This window comes from Pan paniscus, chromosome X, assembly GCF_029289425.2.
Source record: "Pan paniscus chromosome X, NHGRI_mPanPan1-v2.0_pri, whole genome shotgun sequence".
Taxonomy (NCBI): Eukaryota; Metazoa; Chordata; class Mammalia; order Primates; family Hominidae; genus Pan; species Pan paniscus.
In genome coordinates this window covers 89,619,484-89,645,501 of record NC_073272.2, presented here as the reverse complement: position 1 = coordinate 89,645,501, position 26,018 = coordinate 89,619,484, and the positions used below count along the sequence as shown (strand labels likewise).

General features: G+C 35.6%; 1 pseudogene; it reads left to right on the top strand.

Moving 5' to 3' along the window:
* Positions 1-3,702: 3,702 nt before the first annotated feature.
* On the top strand, positions 3,703-8,090 carry LOC103784750 (double-stranded RNA-binding protein Staufen homolog 2-like; annotated as a pseudogene).
* The last annotated feature ends 17,928 nt before the right edge of the window (positions 8,091-26,018 follow it).

Genomic DNA, 26,018 nt, shown 5'->3' with positions numbered 1-26,018 from the left:
TTTGAAAAACAGGGGAATCTGGGAAAATAGTAAAATTTGTTTTCCAGATTCCTCTGGCACCTGCTGGTTGGTGCTTTCTCTGAGCTGACAAAAAAGTGCTGTCTCCAGTAATGAAGGATTTATATCCTGCCATCAGACTAATAGAGGCTGATGCAGAGTGTTCCCCTGCATTTTTAGTATCTTTGACTTAACAATCTTCAATATTTTGTGGAAAAATATTTTGGATTCATTTATTAACCTATTTTAGGTCAGCTGATTAGCAAACTCAATTCTATGTGCAACTTAATTTTTCTTTTGCCGTCTAATCTAAAATATTCACAGTTTGCTGGAATTAGCATGTGGATATCTTTAGAAGGCCATTATTCTACCTATCACAAACCCCTTTTAGCTATGTTATCTTTATGATGTCACAAAAACTGTGATGCTTCAGTTGTTTTTATCTATAAAATAGAGGCAATAATTCTTGTTCTGGGCGGGTGCAGTGGCTCATGCTTGTAATCCCAGCACTTTGGGAGGCCGAGGTGAGTGGATCACCCGAGGTCAGGAGTTCAAGACCAGCCTAGCCAACATGGTGAAACCCCATCTCTACTAAAAATACAAAATTTAGCCAAGCGTGGTTGTGCGTGCCTGTAGTCCCAGCTACTCAGGAGGCTGAGGCAGGAGAATCTGTTGAACCCAGGAGGTGGAGGTTGCAGTGAGCCGAGATCATGCCATTGCACTCTAGCCTGGACGACAGAGGGAGACTCCGTCTCAAAAAGTTCTTGACCAGGCACCGTGGCTCACGCCTGTAATCCTAACACTTTGGGAGGCCAAGGCAGGCAGATCACGAGGTCAGGAGATCGAAACCATCTTGGCTAACACGGTGAAACCCTGTCTCTACTAAAATTAGCCGGCGTGGTAGCGGGCGCGTGTAGTCCCAACTACTCAGGAGGTTGAGGCAGGGGAATGGTGTGAACCCAGGAGGCAGAGCTGGCAGTGAGCGGAGACCATGCCATTGCACTCCAGCCTGGGTGACAGAGCGAGACTCCGTCTAAAAAAAAAAAAAAAAAAAAAAAATTGTTTGTGTTCTGTCTACTACAATGGGTATAATGATTGTTCTTTTGCTTTGTACTATATAAATAAGTATATTATCAGGGCTCAGGCACCATGCCTTAAAGTATGGTACCTTGGCATGCTAAGTATTTTTGAGTTGAAGGAGATAGCAGTGACTCAGAAGCTAGAAAGTCTCTCTGACTTTATCCCACCTTCCTGTCTCCCACCCCTAATTCTCCCCAAATGGAAACCATGAAACTTAGGAAAATTGCCCTCTGAAATATGTCATAAGATCCTTATGTGACAGTTGTCCTGCTGTATATCCAGAGGAAATGAATGCTTAACAGAGAGGCCAAGAAGAAACTGAACAAATAGGCCTTGCTGGGTTTCCTCCTCAGTTTATTACCATTAGATTATACCTTTTGTGTCCAATTATTTGTCTCCACAACTATCTACTTCCTTCCTCAGACTTAGCATGAAAACACACTTTTTCCTAGGTCTTTGGCTTTTCATTTCCGAAGGCTCCCATGTCATGTAATGAATTTGTTTTGTTTTCCATTGTTAATCTGTCTTTTGTTATATATCAGCTATAAACCTGATAATGGTTATGGCAATGGGAAAGGAAGATAAAGCACCTTTTCATCTCTACAATATGAATGCTAGGTGTTGACTATAAGTAATCTTTTTAGTAAAATGTTATTATAATACAAATACAGAGGTACTTGAAATTGCACACTTGTTATAAGAGGTCCAATGTGATTCTCAATAGGTTTGGAAAACTAAACTGGCATTCCACTTTGCAAAAAAATGGAATAGATTATATATATATTTATATATTATATATATTTATGGATTATATATATTTACATATAAATATATATGTTAAAAAAACCTTGTGTGAAGCTAATTGCATTTATCACAGGCTTATAAATAAGTAATTAAATTTAAGTCCCTATTCAATGATGTTTTATACTTATCTTCATATTCAACCACGGAGTGTGAAAAGTCAGACTATTCAAAAAACATGTCAGTATTCATAAAATTGAATCTTACACCTTATCTCAAATTTGCTTATTTCCTCACATTAGTTTGTATTAATAGGGACTACAACGTAATAGAAATCTGTGATTGCTTTTGATTTTAAGATGAGATCATCTCCATATTTCCTGAAGCAAAATTTTCATGTTCAGAGGTTTAAGGTGAGTCCTAGTTGACCAGCTGAAACTCTTCAATTCTTATTACTGATACACTGTAGCATAAAATTGTATTTTTCATTACTGAACGTTTTCTTCTGTTCACTGGAAACAAATAAATTTGCATTGAATGTCACCAGATTTCAATTTTGAAACATTAATTTAATTTCATTCTATACTTTCTTATCATCCTATGAAAGTTATTCATTATTAGCTTAAATTGCATATACATAATATCATCTGTTATTTGGGATTATATGATGGAATATTTTTAAATAGGCTTTAATAAAATAAATAGTGAAATAGAGAAAATATATTTGTGTGTGAATACATGCTTACATATTTATGGTTCACGCATGTGTGTATGTTTGCACATTTGAGTGTGGGGGTACACAGTAAAAAATCAGTAAATCTAGAAGATGAGAAATGACAAAGAGAGTAAACATTAGAAAATATTAAAGAATAGTAATCATAACTCTCAAGTGGTAGAAATAATTCTGTTCAAATTTTATCTTATAAACTCAGGACAGAGAGCTATTTTTTACTGATTCTCTCTTATTTTACTTAACACTGAGGTAGTATACTTTTTCATGACTTTCTGACTTGGAAATCTCCATTCAGTGACATTTATTAGATGCCTATTTATGCCCCAGTACATAAGAGAGGCAGAGAACCTCTCTGTGACTCCTCTTTCCACTGCAGAATTTGAGCAGTCAAGGCTGAGGGAAAGCATTTTGCTTCTCCCAAGCCCTGGAGGTAACTTGTGGAAATGCCTGGAGACACTGAGAGGAAAATACCATATAAAGCAACTACACAACTGAAACTACAAAGCAAGCAGCTAACAACTTCAGGATAGGGTCAAAACCTAACATATCAATATTAACATTGAATGTAAATGATTGAAGTGCTCCATTTAAAAGACACACAGTTGCAGGTTGGATTTTTAAAAAGACACATCCACCTAATGTCTTCAAGAGACCCATCCTGCACATAAATGACACCCATGGGCTCAAAGTAAAGCGCTGGAGAAAGATCTATCGTGTGAATAGAACACTTAAAAGGGCAGGGGTCACTACTCTTATATCAGATAAAACAGACTTTAGACTAACAACGGTAAAAAAAGACAAAAGAACATCATTATATAATTACATGGGGTTTAAATAAACGAAAAGACTAAACTATCCTAAATATATAAGCATCTAACATTTGAACACCCAGATTCATAAGACAAGTACTTCTAGACCTATGAAAACACTTAGACACACAATAACAAGTGGGGGATGTTAACACCTCACTGACAGCAGTAGACAGATTTTCTAGGCAGAAAACTAAGAAGAAATTTTGGACTTAAACCCAACACTTGACCAACTGGACCTGATAGACATCTACAGAATACTCTGCCCATCAACGAGAGGATATACATTCTTCTCATCTGCACATGAAACATACTCCAAGATCAACCATATGCTTGGTCATAAACCAAGTTTATGACCCCCACTCTGTAGGAAGATCAGGCAACCATCAGAGGATGGTTTGGCCGTTGTCACATTGCCTCTCTAAAATGGTAATTGATTGCAGCCGACACCAGGAAGAGGCAGTTTCCCAACAGATAAATACACTTGAAATTGGTAATTGGCAGCTTCCAATAAGATCTCAGGAATTGGGTGAATGAGCTCAATATGTGCATTAAGAGACAAAATGGTGCAGTATGACCTTCCAGGGGCATACCACTGGAAAAGGGAAGAAAGCCTCAGGTTAGCATGCATACAATTCCAGTAAATACATTGCACATACTCACTTCCCAAGTGCAACCAGGGCACCACATATGCGGGCGGGTCACCGTAAGGGAAGAATGAAAGGAAAGGGGTGCAAGATGCGAGAAGTAGGTCAGCACATAAAATCCAATGTTCAAGGTGAAACAGGGCACTTGACCTCCAAGGGACCCACTTGGGTCTCTTCTTTATTTCCTACTCTAAAGCCTTTTAATAAACTTCTGCCGTGCTCTGAAACTTGCCTCAGTCTCTTTTTCTGCCTTGTACCCCTCAGTCAAATTTTTTTCTTCTGAGGAGGCAAGAATTGAGGTTGCTGCAGACCCACATGAATTTGCCAAGGGTAAGTCACATATTCACCCCTGCTAGCAAACTGACCAAAATGAGACTCCAAAATACATACAAATAATTAACAAAACAATAGTTGGTTTTTTGAAAAGATAAACAAGATCAATACACTACTAGCCAGATCAACAAAGAAAAAGAGAGAGAGGATCCAAATAGCACAATCAGAAATGAAACAGGTGATATTACAAATGATCCCACAGAAATACAAAAGAATCTCAGGGACTATTATGGACACTTATATGCACAAAAACTAGGAGAAAATCCAGAGAAAATTGATAACTTCCTCAAAACATACAACATCTTAATATTGAATCAGGAAGAAATTGAAACCTTGAACAAACTAATACCAAGTTCTGAAATTGAATCAGAAAAAAAAAAAAAAAAACAAAAAACCTACCTACCAACCAGAAAAAGCCTCGGACTAGAAAGATTCACTGCTAATTTCTACCAGATGTATAAAGAAGAGTTGATACCAATTCTATTGAAACTCTTCTAAAAAGATGAGGATAAGGGACATCTCCCTAACTTATTCTGTGAAGCCAGTATCACCCTGATACTAAAACCTGGCAAAAACACAACAAAAAAAACAAACTACATGCCAATATCTCTGATGAACATAGATGCAAAAATTCTTAACAAAATACTAGCAAATGTAATTCAGAAGCACATCACAAAGTTGATTTCGCCACAATCAAGGAGGCGCTATTCTTGTGATGCTAGATTGGTTTAACATATGCAAATCAATACATGTGATTCACCACCCAAACAGAACCAAAAACAAAAATCATATGATCAGCTCAATAGATGCAAAAAAAAAAAAAAAAGCTTTGGAGGCAGGCGGGGCCGCTCTTTGCGCACTAGCTCGCCGGCGTTCCCAAGGCCCGCAGGAATGGCCCTCGCCTGGGGGCCCAGCTCGCCACCGCTAGCCCCGCAGAGCCAACTGCTGTTGGGGCCCCCGCAGCCGCCAGGGGGCGGGAGAGGCGTCGCGAACAATGGCCGCGCTGGGTCGCGGGCCGGCGGGAGGCGTAGTGGAGAGACAAGGGCTTTAGCTTACTTTTTGAAGATTGAAGAAAAATAAAGAAGAAGAAGACAGAAAAAGAAGAACTCAAAGATACACAAAGTAATTTGACCAAGGCTCAGAAGTTTTTGGAGCCGTGAGGGACACAGCAGTTTGGTCAATATTGTCTTAACATGCTTCAAATAAATCAGCTTCTCTCCAAGATAAAATTGGCAAACCCAAAAGAGAAAACTGCAATGTATCTGGTAAATGAGTTAGCCCGTTTCAATAGAGTCCAACCCCAGTATAAACTTCTGGATTAAAGAGGGCCTGCTCATTCAAAGATGTTCTCAGTGTAACTGAGTCTTGGTGAGCGGACATGGGAATCCGAAGGCAGCAGTATAAAGAAGGCTCAACAGGCTGTCGCTAATAAAGCTTTGACTGAATCTACGCTTCCCAAACCGATTTAGAAGCCACCCAAAAGTAATGTTAACAATAACCCAGACTGTATAACACCAACTGTGGAACTGAATGGGCTTGCTATGAAAAGGGGCAGAGCCTGCCATCCACAGGCCATTAGATCCAAAGCCATTCCCAAATAATAGAGCTAATTACAACTTTCAAGTCATGTATAATCAGAGGTATCATTGTCCAATACCTAAGATCTTTTATGTTCAGCTCATGTAGGAAATAATGAATTTTGGGGGGAAGGAAAGCCAGACACAATGCTGCAATGAAAGCCCTCCAAGCACTGCAGATTAAACCTATTCCAGAAAGATCGCCTTAGAATGGTGAATCAGGAAAGGATATAGATGATGACAAAGATGCAAATAAGTCTGAGATCAGCTTAGTGTTTGAAATTGCTCTGAACTGAAATATACCTGTTAGTTCTGAGGTTATTAAAGAAAGTGGACCACCACATATGAAAAGCTTTGTTACTCGAGTGTCAGTAGGAAAGTTCTCTACAGAAGGAGAAGGAAATAGCAAAAAACTCTCCAAGAAGCGTGCTGCAACCACCGTCTTACAGGAGCTTAAAAAACTTCCACCTCTTCCTGTGGTGGAAAAGGCAAAATTATTTTTTAAAAAACACCCTGAAACAATAGTCAAGGCCGGACCAGAATAGGCCAAGGGATGAACCCTATTAGCTGCCTGGCGCAAATTCAACAGGCCAAAAAGGAAAAGGAGCCAGATTATGTTTTGCTTTCAGAAAGAGGAATGCCTCGATGTCGAGAATTTGTGATGTATATGAAGGTAGGCAATGAAACTGCTACAGGAACGGGACCTAATAAAAAGGCCAAAAAAAAAAAAAAGTGCTGCAGTAGCAATGCTATTACAATTTGGTTATAAAGCATCCATTAATCTTCAGGATCAACTTGAGAAGACAGGGGAAAACAAAGGATGGAGTGGTCCAACGCCTGGGTTTCCTGAACCAACAAATAATACTCCAAAAGGAATTCTTCATTTGTCTCCTGATGTTTATCAAGAGATGGAAGCCAGCCACCACAAAGTAATCTCTGGCACTACTCTAGGCTATTTGTCACCCAGAGATATGAACCAACCTTCAAGCTCTTTGTTCAGTATGTATCCCACATCAAATAGTTCAGCTACAATGCCCAGGGAACTCCTTATGAATGGAACATCTTCTACAGCTGAAGCCACAGGTTTAAAAGGAAGTTCTCCTACTCCCCCTTGTTCTCCAGTACAACCTTCAAAACAACTGGAATATTTAGCAAGGATTCAAGGCTTTCAGGTATGAATTAAAAGCAAAAACAAAAAATAAAACAATTTGTTTGCCTAAGATCCTTCATCTCTATCCATCACAAGGCTCATTCTTGCCTGCTAGTGTGGCCTACATGCCACTTACATTTTAAGTTATTTAGGAATACAAAGGACAGACAAAAAAGAGCCATATGCACATGCCTCATTTTCTCTTATTTTTGTTCTGTCTAGTAATTCTTTTCCTGCCTGTCTCTTCTCCATTTTCCTTCTTATTTTTCTTTTTCCTTTTTAAACAGTTTTCATACTCTTCACTGTCTTCCATTTGGTCTTGATTAGGTGCATCTATCTCTTCACTTGGTCTTCCACAAACAAAAATTCTGCCTTCAGACATTTGGTGTTAGTATTTCACACTCAGTTCTCCCTCTTTTTACATAAGGATTGAGTTTTTTTTAATGATGATTTTACTTTTATAGCAGTTCTGAATTTTGCATTCTGTTGCTAGTATTGATTCCGATACACCATTAAAATACAACATTCTAGAAGTCTGTTACCTTAGGAGTTAATTAAACATGATATTTGAAGAAAAATGAAATGCTTTATAGTTGTTTGAGGCATACCAATGTGTATTTGTTTTACTGGATCATGTTTTGAACTGACTAGGGAGGGTAGCACCTGCCTCAGATGGTACCAACAATTCTATTTCACTGGGTAGTCTAAAACTAGCTTATAGCTTAACTTAACTTGTGTATGTGAATTTAGGGATGAAAACTTTTTTGTTTCCTTTTGGGAAAAAAACCCCACAAAAATCAACACTCCTTTATGGATACATCAGAGCTTTTAAAAGAATTGTTAACTCTAGGAAGGGGAAATATCTGTGTCCCGATTTCTTAGTTGCCTTGAAAATCATGTACTGAACTGTAACCACTAACTTGACTGGATGAATTGCAGTTTGCTTGTGTGTAGAGAGTGTATTGCTTCCTCAGATTTCACTGTTTTCATCTCCTTTTCCATCTTAGTCTTTATTCCTTAAGACCAAAATACCCTTTACAAATGCTCTAGAAGATCTGTATTGTGTAGAATGATCATGTATTTATAAAAATTTTACAAGTTTAGATTATAAAATGAAAAAGAAGATCGTGTGTTTTGTGGGTATTTTTCATGTTTGGATATTTTTTTCCCTTCACTGAACCCTTCTGATTCTTTCAAACTATTGCCAGGTAGTGTTTTTAGTGTTTTTAATTGGACTATTAATATGAACTTAAAGAAGCTGTTACCAATTATTGGCTCTGTCATCTGAAATTTAACCACTTAATTTAAAGTTATAATTTTAGAATTTGTTTTTGTTGTTTTACCTTAAGAAACACACTAAATCACTGTAAAAACGAAAAGCTTTGGATAAAAACATTTATTCATAATAAAAATCAGCAACAGACTAGGCATTGAAAGAACATGTTTCAAAATAATAGAGTTGTCTATGACAAACCCACAGCCCAAATTATACTGAATGGTAAAAAGCTGGAAACATTCCCCTTGAGAACTGGAAGAAGACTTGGATGCCCACTTTCACCATGCCAATTCAACATAGTGCAGGAAGTCCTACCCAGAGAAATCAGGCAAGAGAAAAAAATAATAGGCATCCAAATAGAAAAAGAAAGTCAAACTGTCTCTCTCCTCAGATGATATGATTCTTTACCTAGTAAACACTAAAGACTCCATCAAACAGCTCCTGGAACTCATAAATGACTTCAGTAAAATTTCTGTATACAAAATCAATCTGCAAAACTCAGTAGCATTTCTATATACCAATAGCATTCAAACTGAGAACCAAATCAGTAATGCAATCCCAATTACAACAGCCACACTAAAAAAATACCTAGAAATACATCTAACCAATGAGGGGAGGATCTCTACAAGGAGAACTACAAAACACTGATTTAAAAAAAATCAGAGATGACACAAACAAATAAGAAAACATTTTATGCTCATGGATTGAATGAATCAATGTTGTTAAAAAGGGCATACTATCTAAAGTTATTTACAAGTTGAACACTATTTCCATTGAACTCCAAATGTCATTTCGTTTGCAGAATTAGAAAAAAAACTATTATAAAGTTTGTATGGAACTGCAAAAAAGAGCCAAAGTGGCCAAAGCAATCCTAAGAAAAAAAAAGAAAAAAAAAAAGCCAGAGGCATCTCATTACCTGACTCAAAATGGATATCATAACCAAAACAGCATGATACTGGTACAAAATCAGACACTTAAACCAATAGAACAGAATAGATAACCCCGAAATAAAGCTGCACAACTGCAGCCATTTTGGAAACTTCTCAAAGAATATAAATTAGAGCAACCATTAAACCCAGCAGTTCCATTACTGGGTATATACTCACATAAGATTAAATCATTTTACCCAGAAGACACATGAACTTTTATGTTTGTTGCCACACTATTCACGATAGCAAAGACATGGAATCAATTTAAGTGTCTATCAGTGAGGGACTGGATAAAGAATATGTGGTACAAATACACTATGGAGTACTACACAGCCATAAAAAGGAACAAAATTATATCCTTTGCAGCAACATGGATGCAGCTAGGAGCCATAATCCTAAAGCAAATTAACACCAGAATACAAACCAAATACTGTGCAGTCACTTATAAGTGGGAGCTAAACATTCAGTACTCTTGGACATAAGGATGGCAATAATAAACACTGGGAACTAATGGCAAGGGAAGGAAGGCTGGGGGCAAGAGCTGAAAAAGTAACTATTGTGTATTATGCTCACTACCTGGGTGATAGAATCATTTTTACCCTTAACTTCAGCATCATGCAGTATACCCTTATAACAAACCTGCACACATACCCCTTGAATCTAAAATAATAAAGTTGAAAATATTTTTAAAAAGAAATAATTATAATAAAAGCCCAATTATCTCCATAGAAAACATTGGCAACAGGTATTAACAGGAATTCACAGATTTATACAAATGATAAAAATTTGAAAAGTTGCTCAATCTCACTGGTAATCTGAGAAATGCAAATTATAATTATGAAGACATACCAATATTGGACAACAGACTAGCAAAATCTTTGCCTGACATTGCAAAGTGTTGGCAAAAGAATATGAAGCCACAGGAAATCATACACATAGATGAAAGAGTATTACTTTGCACAACCACATTACAGAGTGTTTTAACTATATTTCTAAAGTTGAAGATTTGTACCTTTTTGCCCAGCAATTTCATACCTAAAAAATAATTTAGATCAGAGACCAGCAAGCTTTTTCTGTAAAGGGACGGATGGTAAATATTTTACTTTTTGCACTCCATATATTCTCTGGCATAGCTACTCAACTCTGCCATTGGGGTGCAAAAGCAGCCATAGACAATATATAAACAAACAGATGTGATGCTTTCTCCTTTAAAGATCATGTTCTATCTATGCAGAGGAATGATTTTTCCCTTGATAATTAATTGTGAAACTGATTTATCAGCAGGGATATGGGAAACTTGAACAATATAATAAAGTAACTAGAGATAACAATCATCTAGAACACTTAACCCAGGAACAGCGCAGTACATATTTTTCTTAAGCACATGTGGAATATTCTCCAGGATGGGTAATATATTTGGCCTTAAAAAGTCACATGGGCCAGGCGTGGTGGCTCACGCCTGTAATCCCAGCACTTTGGGAGGCCAAGGCAGGTGGATCACGAGGTCAGGAGTTCAAGACCAGCCTGGCCAACATAGTGAAACCCCGTCTCTACTAAAAATACAAAAATTACCCAGGTGTGGTGGCGGGCGCCTGTAATCTCAGCTACTCGGGAGGCTGAGGCAGGGGAATTGCTTGAACCCGGGAGGTGGAGGTTGCAGTGAGCCGAGATCGCGCCACTGCACTCCAGCCTGGGTGACAAGAGCAAGACTCCATCTCAAAAAAAAAAAAAAATCATGTGGAATTTTAAAATTTTGAATTACAAAATGTATTTTTTTCTGACAACAGTATAATTAGGGATCAACATTTGGGCAATCTACAAACGTTTGAAAAAAAACAACACATTTCTGAATAATCAATAGGTCAAAGGAGAACGCACAAGAAATATTAGAAAAATTTTGAACTGAATTAAAGCAGAAACACACCATATCAAAGTAATGAAATTCAGCTAAATCAGTGCTAAGAGCATAATTTATAGCTATGAAGAACTATTATAGAAAAAATCTGAAATAAAACCCTCAGCCTCCACCTTAAGAAACCAAATGTGTGTTTTTTTGGAAAATTAACAATATTTACAAACATTTATCTATATTGAAACAGAATAAAAGAAAAAATACTTCAATCACTGCAATAAACAAAATGTTTATGCCCCCCCATTCATGCACTGAAATCCTAACCTCCATGGTGATAGTATTCTTTGAAAATGGAATTAGATGTTATAAACATATATTGCAAACTCTACATAAGGCACAAAAATGTGTTAAAAATAAGTTTAATTAACATGATAGGAGAGGTAATAAATGAAATTTCATATTGCTTTTGGTTAATAGCAGACAGGGAAGAAAAAAAGTAGAAAAAAAAGAAGATGGACCTCAAACAGAAAACAGTTACACATGTGACAGATATTAATCTAACTATATCAATAATCACTTTAAATGGGAATGATCTAAATGTACCAGTAAGAAGACAGAGACTGTCAGAGTGGATTAAAAAAAAAAACACACACAGCTATTGTTTTAAAAGAAATCCACTTTAAATATTGTGTTAGTCAGTTTTCATGCTACTGATAAAGACATAGCTGAGACTGGGTAATTTATTTTTAAAAAATGAGGTTTAATGGACCCACAGTTCCACATGGCTGGAGAGACCTCATCATCATGGCAAAAAGAAAAAGACACATCTTACATGGAAGCTAGCAAGACAGAAGGAGAACCAAGTGAAAAGGAAAACCCCTTATAAGACCATCAGATCTAGTGAGAGTTATTCATTACCAGAATAGTATGGGGCAAACCGCCCCATGATTAAGTTATCTCCTACTGGGTCCCTCCCACAACACATGGGAATTATGGGAGCTACAATTTAAGATGAGGTTTAGTGGGGACACAGCCAAACTATGTCAAATATAAAGAAACAGATATTGAGAGCTCTGAGGTAGTGAGAGTTATATCATGGTAGCAATAAGCTGGAGTAGCTACATTAATTGCAGACGAAATGTAGTTTAGAACAAGAAAATGTATCAGGGATAATAACAGAGTCATACATAATGACAAAGAGGTCATTTCTGCAAGAAGACATAACAACTATTAATATGTATTTACTTAACAACAGAGCATCAAAATATGTGAGGCAAAACCTAATAGAACTACAAAGAGAAACAAACTCACTATTATAGTTGGAGATTTCAATACTCATCTCTCAGTAATTGATAAGTCCAGGAAGCAGAAAATCAATAAGAATATGGTTGAAATGAACAAACACACTCACTCGATTTGATCTAATTGCATGCATAGAATACTTCAACAGCATAGAACACACACATTCTTCTCAAACTCACGTGAGACATTCACCAATATAGACAGTATCTTGCATCATAAAAATACCTTAGTATTTTTAAAAGAATAGAAATTACAAAAACATAATCTGTACTACAATATAATTAAGTTAGAAAATCAATAACAGAAAAGACAGCTGGAAAATCCCCAAATATTAAACAACACATTTCTATATAACACATTGTTCAAATAAGAAGTCTACAAAAAAATCAAAATCTAGGTGCAAGGATCCTCAACAAAATACTTGCATATCTAATCTGACAACATCTAAAAACCATTATACAGCATTGAATAGTGAGATTTGTCTCAGAAATGCAAGGTTGGCCCAACAAACAAAAATCAATCAATGTAATATACCATATTAATATACTAAAGTACAAAATCCACTTGGTTACATTATTAGACACAGAAAAGACGTTTGGTAAAATCTGTCACCTTATAATAAAAAAAATTCAGCTGACTAGAAATAGAAGATGATTTCCTCAACTTTATAAAGGCCATCCATAAAAACTAAAAACATGACATTGTATTAAATGGTAAAAAAAAAAAAAAAAATGCTTTCTGCATATGACCTGGAACCAGATAAGAATCTGTTCTCACCATTTTTAGGCAAAATTTAACTAAAAGTTTTAGCCAGGGCAATTTGGCATAAAAGAATAAAAAATACTCAGATTTAAGAGGAAAATAAAATATCATTAGTCGAAAATTAATTTTATGTAAATATAAAAGTCTAAGTAATGTACAAGAGACTTATTGGAACTAATAATTGAGTTAATCACATATAAAAGAAGGTGAATACCCAATAATAAACTGGATTTCTACCTATTAGCAATAAACGACTTGAAATTAAGTTAAGAAAACTATTCCATATTAAATAATTTCAAAAATGTAAAATATTTAGAGATAAATTTGGAAACAGAAGTGCAAGAATTGTTCTCTGAAATGTAAAAATTACTGTAAAAAGTGAAATAAGACCTAAATAATTAGAGAGACATCCCATGTTCTTGAATAAAAAGACTTAATATTGTTAAAATAAGAGTATTCTCTAAATTGATCTACAGATTTTATCAAATCCATACTGAAAACCGAGCTGTTTCTTTTTTCTTTTTCTTTTTTTCAGAAATAAAAAAGCGGATCCTAAAATTCACATGGAAATACAAGAGCCCCAAAACAGCAAAAGCAATCTTTAAAAACAAGGAAAAGTTTAGAAAACTCACACATCCTGATTCAAAATATGTTAGTACTCCAGGCATTTTAATACTGGCATAGGCATATAGATCAATAGAACAGAACTGAGGTACTAGAAATATACATTTGTATGATGAATTTATTTAATAAAGTTGCTGCCTCAGAATCAATTTTTTAGGCCTGACACAAATTGTGTATAACTCAGTCAAACCCCATCACTTCTGGCCTAACTAAAACTTCCTTTCCCCGTGTGGTTGTTTGTGATATATCCCATTTGTTCCTCATCTTGCTGACCTGCAACTTAACACACTGCACAGCCACTGACTATGATAAAACCCAGTGGTCAATGCCAGAGTTCTGTAAATAAGTTATCCTTTTACGAGTGAGTTTTCTTTAAACTAGCCAATCCACAATCCCTGTGGGAAAGCCTAAGAAATAATGCCCGTGGATTTTATAAAGGCGTAGTCCCACAGGCTCTGTTTCTCTTGCTCCCTCCTTGCTGGTTGAACTCCCTGGAGCCTCTGGACTTCTCACTGGCATCCTATTAGCACTCTTGATCTCTCTGGAGCCTGGAAGTAATAAATTTCTTTTGTTTTATGCATTTTGGCTTCATTTCTTCATTGTATCTCACCTGACACAAATGCTTGAACCTAACCTTCTTTCTAGTCAAGGATCTCTCTTAGAGAGTGGCTGTCTTGACAAGAATAAACTGGACATAGTACATATGAGAGGCAGAGGGTGTTGGCCAGTATAAACAAGATTTCTATGAGAGCAACATCTAGTCATGGATCAAATACTTAGGTATTAGTTTATCTACACCGTAAAGAAATATCCCATAAAAGGCATACTGTCTATATTCACGACCAAATCCCTTGAATTTCTCATCAGGGTATGGTTAGAACTTGTGGTCACTCTTAAGACGGAGAACTGAATATCAAATTAACAGGGAACTATAACAATAGATATCATAATATCTTGTATTTATAGACAATTGGTTTTCAACATTTGTGCCAAGGAAATCCAACCAGAAAACAGTAGTATTTTCCAAAAATGGTGTTAAATCAACTGGATATCTACATGCAAAATAATAAAGTTGAATTGCTTCTTCACATCATACATAAATATTAACTCAAAATAGATTAAAAATGAAACAAAGAAGTTAAAATTATAAAATTCTTAGAAAAAAAATAGATGTCAATCTTTGTGACCGTGACTTAGGCTACGGTTTCTTAGATACATCATTAAAAGCACAAGCAACAAGAGAAAATATAGATAAGTTGTATTACACCAAAATTTAAATCTTTTGTGCTTCAAAGGACACCATCAAAAAAAGTGAAATAACTCATAGCTCAGGAAAAAAATACTCGCAAATTGTATATATAATAAAAGGCATAAATCCAGAATATAAAAGCAAGTCAGGAATAAAACAATTCAGCAATAAAAAGTAACAAAAAGACAAGTCAGTTTTTTAAATGAGTAAAAATTTGAATGGATATTTATCCAAAGAAGATATTCAAATACCCAATCACACATGAAAAGATGTTCAATATCTATCATTGTTCATTGGGGAAATGCAAATCTAAACTACGAGTTACCACTTCACACACACATAAGAGAGAATGTAAAGGAATTAAAGCTTTCTTACATTTCCAGTGAGATTTTAAACAGTATAGCTACTTTGAGAAATCATTTGGCAGTTCCTGAAAATGTTAAACATACTTTTAGCATACAACCCAGCCTTTCCAACCCTAGGTGTACATACAGGAAAATAAAAACATATCATATTTTTACAAAAATTTGAATACATATTCATAGCAGTATTTTTCATAATTGCCTCACACTAGATACAGCTCATGATGGTTAATTTTATGTGCCAACCTGGCTAGCCTCTGGTGCCCAGTTTTTTTTTTTTTTTCCTCAAACATTAGTTTAGATTTTGTGGTGAAGGTATTTTTTATATGTGGCTAACATTTAAATCACTAGACTTCGAATAAAGCAAATCATGCCCCCACAATGCACATAGTACATGTTCAATTATTTATAACACCTAAGAGAAAAGACTGAAGTCACCCAAGAAGAAAAGAATTCTGCCTCCAGACTGCCTTTGAACTCAAGATTGCAGAACCAACTTTTTCCAAAATTTCTAGTCTGCTAGTTTGCCTTAGGGACTTTCCAGTTCACACAATCATGTGAGTTAATTCCTTAAAATAGATTAATTTCTCAAAAGACAGAAAGATCTTTATAGACTGATCCATCTATCTATCTATCCTATTAGTTGTTTCTCTGGAGAACAATGACTAATACAAATTTTGGTACTGAGAGTCATTCTAAGAGAACAAAATTGTGTGGATGAGATTATAAACTGGTCTTGAGATTTCTGGCATTTGTTCTCTAATCTGACTATATTTAAAGACATAATGACAATTTCCAGTAGTAAAGACAACATGAATCGTCCAAAGCATGATGTGGCAATAGAGACAAGAAAAGTATCATTATTTGATACTCCTAAGTAAATACTTTTAAGAAGTAAGCTTCTGTGTCACTATGTATTTGATATTTTATAACATATTTGTCTAACTAATGAGTAGAATGGGATTCACTGATTGCCCTTAATTGTGCTGAACAAAATCAGTAAAAAACAGGATAAGCTCAGGCACTAGAATTTTTGGCTCAAGTATGGCATAAATGGCCTGAAAATTTCTATGACTGCCTTGAAATGAACCCTTATCTCCTGTAGCCACAGAGCTTAGATTGCTGAAAATCAGACCAAAAATGTCATCCTGCAGGTGGCTGAATTATAACACAAACAGAATTTCCAACCTTGTAGAGTGTCTACAAGTGAGTTCCCAAGCTGTTCTGGTGGTTATTTGTCCTTTTCATTTGGAAAGGCTATATTTAGCAAATGCCTGTATCCCCAATGTATCTAGGAAGTAAATAACTTGGTTTTGATTTTACAGGCTCATAGGTGGAAGGCACTTGCCTTGTCTCAAATGAGACTTTGGACTTGGACTTTTGGGTTAATGTTGGAATGTACTAAGACTTTGGGGGACTGTTGGAAAGGCATGATTGTTTTTTGAAATGAGGGCATGAGATTTGGGAAGGGCCAGGGGCAGAATGATATGGTTTGGCTGTGTTCTCACTGAACTCTCATCTTGAACTGTAGTTCCCATAACTCCCACATGTCATGGGAGGGACCCAGTGGGAAGTAATTGAGTTATGGGGATGGTTTCCCCCATGCTATTTTTGTGATACTCAGTAAGTTCTCATAAGATCTGATGGTTTTATATAGGGCTTCTGCCTTCGCTAGCCTGTCTTTCATTCTCTCTACTGTCACCCTGTGAAGAGTTGCCTTGTGCCATGATTGTAAGTTTCCTGAGGCCTCCCCCGCCATGTGGAACTGTGAGTATATTAAACCTCTTTTCTTTATAAATTGCCCAGTCCCACGTAAAATGGACTAATACAGCAAGGTATTACCATCTAGCTTGCGCTGTAATTGAGTCTTTAAAGGGCCACTTCACTATTTTATTAAGCTGGCTGTTTCAAAATAGTGAGTGTCTTTGTCTATTGGGGCTGCTATAACAAAGTACTATAAAAACTGGGTAGCTCGTAGGCACCAGAAATTCATTTTTCACAGCTCTGGAAACTGGGAAATCCAAGGTCAAAGTGCCAGCAGATTGGCATCTGGTGAGAGCTCACTCTCTTCTTCAAAGTTGGCATCTCCAAACTGTGTCCTAACATGACAGAAGGAGTGTGCAAGCTCCCTCGGGCCTCATTTATGAAGACACTAATCCCATCGATGAGGGTTCTGACTTCATGATTTAATAAAATTTCAAAGGCCACAACTCCAAATATCATCACATTCATGATTAGGTTTTCAATGTATTAATTAAGGGAGGGGGAGACAAACGTTCGGACCATAGCAGTGGGAAATATGGTACACATAATGAATTCCATAAATGTGCAACTATTGCCACAGTTCATTTGCTGTGAAGTGAGTTTCCTGACCAGAAGCAATGCTCTGCAGAATACCATGATGGTAAATAAGACATTGTTAAGGCCTGTGGATGACAGTTATGACCAAAGCACTGCATGCAGAGGAGGCAAATCTATATCCAGTTTAAGTATCTAGCCTGGTAAGAAGAAAACGTTGCCTCTTTCATGATAAAACGCGATCCAAAGTGATCCAATGTAATTAATCTGCATATATATGTAATTAATCTGGACACATATGTGTATAATACACACACAAATAAACATGTTGGAGATGTAAGGTAAACTTACTTCACTTAAATATAGAAGCTTGTTCTTCTTTCAAACAAATATATTAGTCTTAGATGTTATGTAGAAGAAGAAATGTTCCTGAAAGGAAGGTTGTAAAATTTGGAAATTAGATAAATAACACTTTCCGATATTCATGACAAACATAATTCATACATGGAATATGTATAATGCCTCCAAAAGAGCATTCTCAGGTTTTTTTGGTCCTAATTTTCTCATCAGCAGTAGCACTTGCTTTTTAAGAAGTTGCAGTGAAAAATGCAAATGTGTCACCTAGATAAAGTAACACAACCCCAAACCATTAATATCAGAATAGAAAATGAAGGCTTCTCAAGAGAATGAGCCTGAGGTAATTCTTCACAGAACATGCCTACATGAGATGATGCAGGGAAAATATAGACAAAAATGCAGATGGTCAGAGAAGTGGAGCAGCTCTAGATAATATTTTTTTTATTTTCATATTTTCCTGTAGTAAATACTGCAGATATTTTTTGTTAACATCCAATATGAAGTGAAATTGCAGCAATATATTCACTGGAAACAGAAACAAGTCCTGTGTTCATTTTTTATTTAAAGGAAACTTGGGTTGTGAATTTTTCTCCATCATATATTTTATAACATCAATTAGTTTAAGATCTTTAAAATGTAAAGGCAAGTTTTATATATGTGGTAACTATTTCTAATATGCAGATTTAGTATGGAAAATCTACAAGGATTAAAAAATGACAAGTCAATGAAGAACAAGTACTCCATACAATTTTATATATTAAATAGAAATGACAGTATATGACATTATTGTGTCCAGAGGCCTGATAAGTGAAAAAAAAAAAGAAAAACTTCTATCTTTAACTAGGGAAAAGCAATCATTTAATTCTCTAACAGTGTCTGGAGAGAATGAGCCCATTTCTAAAACAAACCTGAGAAAGCCAAATAACTCTGGCAATGACTATTTCCCTGGAGTATTTTATCCTTGTGTCTTTGCAAAGGGTAAAGTAGACACAAGACTTTATTCCATTTCCCAAGGTGAAATATACTCAAGATTTTCCAAAAATTATATATAAAATCCTCAATATTTGCCCAAAAGAACAACCGGTTAATTTTATCTGTTGGTAGGGTATTCTAAGGATCATCTTACCTTCCTCCTTAAAATATAAATCATTAAATGACTCTAAAAGATAAAATATGTAGCAACTTTGCCAACTTAGGTTGGTAAAATAAAAAACCGTGGTCTCTGGGAGAAGGTTAGATACATTTGAAAGCTACTATATTCATCATTTGAAGTTGAAAAACATATTTTATTTATTTATTTATTTATTTATTTATTTATTTATTTATTTATTTTCTTTCCACCTATTAGGTTCAAGAGGTATGTGTGCAAATTTGTTACATGGGTAATTGCATGTCACAGGGGTTTGGTGTACAGATAATATTGTCACTCCAGAGACCAGCATAATACATGATAGATAGTGTTTAAATACTCATCCTCTTCCCATACTCCACCCTCAAGTAGGCCCCAGTGTCTATTCTCTTCTTTGTGTCCATGTATATTCACTATTTAGCCCCCGACCCTATAAGTGAGAACAGGTGGTATTTGGTTTTCTGTTTCTGCATTAATTTGCCTCTGATAATGGCCTCCACCTCCATCTGTCTTGCTGCAAAGGACATAATCTCATTCTTTTTGTGGCTGTGTAGTATTCCATGGGATGGATATATATATATATATATATATATATATATATATATATATCTCACATATACTTTATCCAGTCAGCCATTGATGGGCATCTAGTTTGATTCCTTGTCTTTACTATTGTGAATAGTGCTGCAATGAACATACTAGTCCATGTATCTTTATGATGGAAAAATTTATATTCCCTTGGGTATATAATGGGATTGCATTCTACAACTACTATTGCAGAATGATATTTCTATTTTAAGTCTTGAGAAATCTTCAACTGCTTTCCACAGTGGCTGAAGTAATTTACACTCCCATCAGCAATGTATAAGCATTTCCATTTCTCTGTAACTTTGCCAGCATCTGTTGTTTTGACATTAAAAAAATAACCATTCTGACTAGTGTGAGAAGCTATCTCATTGTGATTTAGATTTGCATTTTCCTACTGATTAGCGATGTCGAGCATGTGTCCATATGTGTGTTGGGCACATATATGCTTTATCTTGAGAAGTGTATGTTCATAAACTTTGTCCATTTTTTAATGGGGTTGTTTGATTTTTCCTTGTTTAAGTTCCTTATAGATTCTGGTTATTGGACCTTTGTTTGATTCACAGTTTGCAAATATTTTCTCCCATTATGTGGGTTGCCTATTTACTCTAATAGTCTCTTCTGCTTTGCAAAAGTTTTTTAGTTTAATTAGATCCCACTTTATTTTTGGTTTTGTTGCAATTGTTTTTACAGTTTTCATCATGAAGACTTTGTTAGGTCCTATGTCCAGCATGATGTTTCCTAGGCTTTCTTCTTTGATTTTTATAGTTGTATGTTTAACACTGAAGTGTTGTATCCACTTTGAGTTGATTTTTGTATATGGTGAAAGGTAGGCATCCAGTTTCAATCTTCTGTATATGGCTAGCCAGTTATCTCAGCACCATACATTGAATAGGGAGTTTTTTCCCCATTGCTTGTTATTGTTGGCTTTGTTGAAGTTGAGATGGTTGTAGATGTGCTTTATTTCCTGGTTTTCCAACCTGTTCCATTGGTCTATATGTCTCTTTTTGTACCAGTACCATGTTTTAGTTACTGTAGCCTTGAAATATATTTTGACGTCAGGTAGTGAGATGCCTCCATCTTTGTTCTTATTGCTTAGAATTGGTTTGCATATTCTGGCTCTGTTTTGGTTCTAAATAAATTTTAATTTTTTTCTAATCCTGTGAAAAATGTCACTGGTAATTTGATAAAAAGAGCATTAAATCTTTACATTGCTTTGAGTAGTATGGCAATTTTAACAATATTGTTTCTTCCTATCCATCAGCATGGAATGTTTTCCCATTTGTTTGTGTCATCTCTGCATCTCTGATTATTTTCAGCAGTGTTTTGTAATTCTTGCTGTAGAGATCTTTCAGCTGTCTGGTTAGCTGTATTCCTAGATATATATATTTTTTCTTTTTGTGGCTATCATGAATGGGATTGTGTTCTTGATTTGGCTCTAGGCTTGGAAGTTATTGGTGTATAGATATACTACTGAGTTATGGACATGATTTTGTATCCTGAAACTTTACTGAAGTTGTTTATCTGATGTAAGAGCCTTTGAGCAGAGACTATGGGGTTTTTTAGGTGTAGAATCATATCCTCTGGAAAGAGAGATAGTTCAAATTCCTCTCTTTCTGCCTGTACGCCTTTTATTTGCTTGTCTGGCCTGATTGTTCTGGCTAGGAATTTTAGTACTATGTTGAAAAGGAACAGTGAGAGTGGGCATTCTTCTCTTCTTCTGGTTCTCAATGGGGAATGCTTCCAGCTTTTACCCATCCAGTATGATACTGGCTGTTGGTTTGTCATAGATGACTCAATATTTTGAGGTATGTATTTTCAATACCTAGATTGTTGAGGGTTTTTACATGAAGGGATGTGGAATTTTATCAAAAGCCTTTTCTGCATCTATTGAGATAATCATGTGGTTTTTGTTTTTAGTACTGATTATGTGATAAATCACATTTATTGATTTGCATATTTTGAATAAACCTTGCATCATAGGAATAAAGCCTACTTGATCCTGGTGTATTAGTTTTTGATAGGCTGTTGGATTTGGTTTGCTAGTATTTGATAGAGGATTTTTGCATCTAGGTTTATTAGGGATATTACCCTGAAGTTTTCTTTTCTTGTTGTGTCTCTGCCGGGTTATGATATCAAAATGATACTGACCTCATAGAATGAGTAAAGCAGGAATCCCTCCTCCTAAATTTTGTGGAATAGTTTCAGTAGAATTAATACCAGCTCTTCTTTATACAACTGATATTAATAAGATTCAGCTGTGAATCCATCTGGTCCAGGACTGTTTCTGGTAGGTAGGTTTTTCATTACTAATTATATTTTGTAACTTGATATCAGTCTGTTCAGAGTTCCAATTTCTTCCCAGTTTGATCTTGGGATGTTTTGTATTTCCAGGAATTTATCCACTTCTTTTATGTTTTCTACTTTTTGCGCATAGAGATGTTCATAATAGTCTCTCAGAGGTTTTTTGGTGTTTCTGTGAGGTTAATGTTAATATTCACTTTGTCATTTCTGATTGTGTTTATTTGGATTGTCTCTTGCTTTTTCTTTATAAATCTAGCTAGTGATCTATCAATCTTATTTATTCTATCAAAGAGACAATTTTTGGTTTCATTGATCTTTATGGCTTTTTTATCTGCATTTTATTCACTTCAGCTCTGATTTTGATTATTTCTTTTCAGAAATTATGTTCTAGCTGGGCGCAGTGGCTTCCACCTCTAATCCCAGCACTTTGGGAGGTTGATGTGGGTGAATCACTTGAGGTCAGGAGTTTGAGACCAGCCTGGCCAGCATGGTGAAATCCTGTTTCTACTAAAAATACAAAAATATACAGTTAATTTGCTCTTGTTTTTCTGGTTCCACTAGGTGTGCTGTTAGGTTGTTAATTTGAGATCTTTTTGATGTGGGTCTTTAGCACTATAATCTTTCTTGTGAACACTGCTTTATCTTTGTCCAAGAGATTCTGGTATGCTGTGTCTTTATTTTTATTAGTTTTAAATAATTTCTTAATTTCTGCCTTTATTTCATTGTTTTCCCAAAACTTATTCCAAAGCAGATTGTTCCATTTCCCTGTAATTGTGTGGTTTTGAGAAATGTTCTTGGTATTGATTTCTATTGTTGTTATCCTGTGGTCTGTAAGTGTGGTTGGTATAATTTTGGTATGTTCAATGTGTTGAGAATTACCTTCTAGCCAAATCTGTGGTCAATTTTAGTATATCTGCCATGTGCAGATGAGAAGAATGTATATTCTGTTTTTGTTGGGTGTTCTGTAGATATCTGTTATGTCCATTTGGTCAAGTGTTGAATTTAGGTCCTGAGTATCTTTGTTAGTATTCTGTCTTGATGATCTGTCCAGTACTGTCAGTGGGGTTTTGAATTCTCCCACACTTATTGTGTGTTTATTTGTCTCTTCCTATGTCTCTATGAACTTGTTTTATGAATGTCTAGTGTTGGGTATATATATACCCAATGACATTCATAAAACATATATATAAATATATATATATAATTTCTTGTTGAATTTAATTCTTTATCATTATGTCATGCCCTTCTTTGTTCTTTTTGATCATTGTTGGTTTGAAGTCTGCTTTGCGTGAAATAAGAATAGCAATCCCCCTTATTTTTTTGTTTTCCATTTGCTTGATAGATCTTTCTCCATCCCATTACTTTGAGTCTATGTATGTCCTTACATGTGACATGAGTCTCTTGAAGACAGTGTACAGTTGGGCATTGCTTCTTCATTAAACTTGACTACTTTGTGACTCTTAATTGAAGCATTTAGCTCATTTATGTTCAGTGTTAATATTGATATGTAAAGACTTGATCCTGTCATCATGTTATTACCTCACGATATGTCTGTCAAGATCTTTTGCCCATTAAAATGTGTTTCTTTTTATAAGTTTTAAGTATTCTTTGCATATCCCGGATAGAAGTTTTTTTTAGAAACACTATTTCCAGATAGTTTTTTCAAGTCTGTGACTTATCTTTTCATCCTCTTAATAGTGACTGTCAGAGAGAAAAAAGGTTATAATTTTATTAAGTCCAACTCATAAAAGTAACTTGTCATGGATTGTGCATTTGGTCTTGCATATAGAATTTTACCAACAATCACAAAGTCACACAAATTTATTCCTAGATTTTCATCTAGAAATTTTATACTTTTACATTTAACATTTGGGTGTGTTATCTATTTTGCATTGTTTTTATGGTAAGATGTAAAGTCTGTATCTTTGATTTTTAAAATTTTTTCCATATTTTATCTTTTTCTTTAATGATGTCTGATTCTTTCAGTACCATTTGTTCAAAAAACAATTTTTTCTTTAATTGCTCTTGTATTCTTTCCAAAAGTCAGTTGAGCATATTTGTGTGAGTCTATATCTGTTTTCAATATTGTTTCATTTATCAGTGTTTGTATCCTTTTTCTATACAACACTCTTGGTACTGTAACTTTATTATTAGTCACAAAATTGAGTAATGTGAGTATTTTAGTTTAGTTTTTCTTTTTCAGAATTAATTTAGGTATTTAAGATCATTTGCTTTCAGAATTATTTTTTCAATAAATAGAATATGTCCATCAAGAAGACCCAGCAACCAATCCCAAGCAAGGACTCTCAGCACATAGAGAACAAGGATGACAATGCCAACCACCAGAAGTAAGCCACGGATCTCAGACCACTGCATCTTCTACAGGTTCAAAGTCACCAAAAAGGACTCAACACACAAGGCACTAGCTGGAACAACACATTACTCACAGAATAGAAAAAAACACATAGCAAGATTACGGTCTGTACTATGTGCTGGTCTCCCATGGCCAGTGGGTTCCTGCTGACAGACTTCACAGAACAATAGACCACACACTCCCCTCTTATGCAGCAGGTAATTACCTTGTTTCTTTCCCATGTGGGGACATATATACTGGAGGGACTGGTCAAGTGCCATATGATGTGCACACTTAAGCAACACACAAAAAAATGTGCTGTGTACTAAGAACAGAAGAAACTTCACTTTTAACAAGAAAAAAAGACTCAGGGGCCAAGAGACAGCTTGGTCCTAGCTTCCATAGAGGGGAATGTTCCAGACTCAGGCCGTTGACTGAACAATCTAAAAGACAGGAAGTATGTCACATAATGACTGCTTCTTCAACACCCCATCCAATATTGGGATGCCATGAAGAAAGAACAAAGCACATCATACAGGATAGGACTAACAGACACCCCGAATATGAGATGCCTGTGTGTCCAATGTGGTCTGTGAATAATTTCAATAGTAGTGACTTGCTTGTAGAGTCTCCCTGCCCAATTGGACAGCACTTGATCAGAGTCACTAACAGGATCGGTCAAAGGAGGATGATCAGGACTTCAAGGAGTATAGTTCTTTGCCAGAAGCCCCAGGTGTTGGTGTTTAGGCAGCTAAAATGGTTAAAGAATGAGTCTAACTAAGACTGAGAGTTTACAGAGAAGTACCATCCTGCTTGAGCATGGATCTCCTCCAGCTTGGTCTCAATTTTCTTCAAATTGCTTATGTATACACAGCAGGAGAGACTGTTGAGATTAATTAAGTTAGATTTTAGTATCCAGAAATAAACCCTTACGTTTATCGTCAATTGATTTTTTCAAAAGGTAACCAGGAAAATGTAATAAAAATACACCAGTCTTTTCATCAAATGATGTGAGGCAGCTGAAGAAAGAATAAGGTTGACATTTTTACACCAGATACAAAAATTACCTGAAAGTAGATTGAAGGTGTAAATATAAGGGATATAATTATAAAATTTTTGAATGAAAATATTCTGACCTTGGGTAAGGCAGCAGTTTCTTAAATATGACTGCTGAAATATAAATATAAGCAAAAAAAGAAAAACTGGATGAATTTGACTTAATTAAAATGTAAACGTTTTGTGCCAAAAATGACACCATCAAGAAAGTAAAAAAATTATATATGACTCGAATGATGTCAACAGTCAACTAGAGTTGTCCGCTGCTCAGCTTCCCAACAAAAAGTGACCAAAACAACAGATTAACAACTATATTTTGACTGCAGTGACAGAGGAAATAGCCTGGAAATCATCAGGGAAATGAGGACCCTATGGAGCATAGAAGACCAGGATTTCACTATAGAAAGGGTAGTGAGGCATCTTGCCTCTGTCACACAGTCTCCTTTGCCAAGTTGGCTCAGAACCAGGAACAACTTATTGTTGGGAAAAGCATGTTGGATAACATTGATGGTG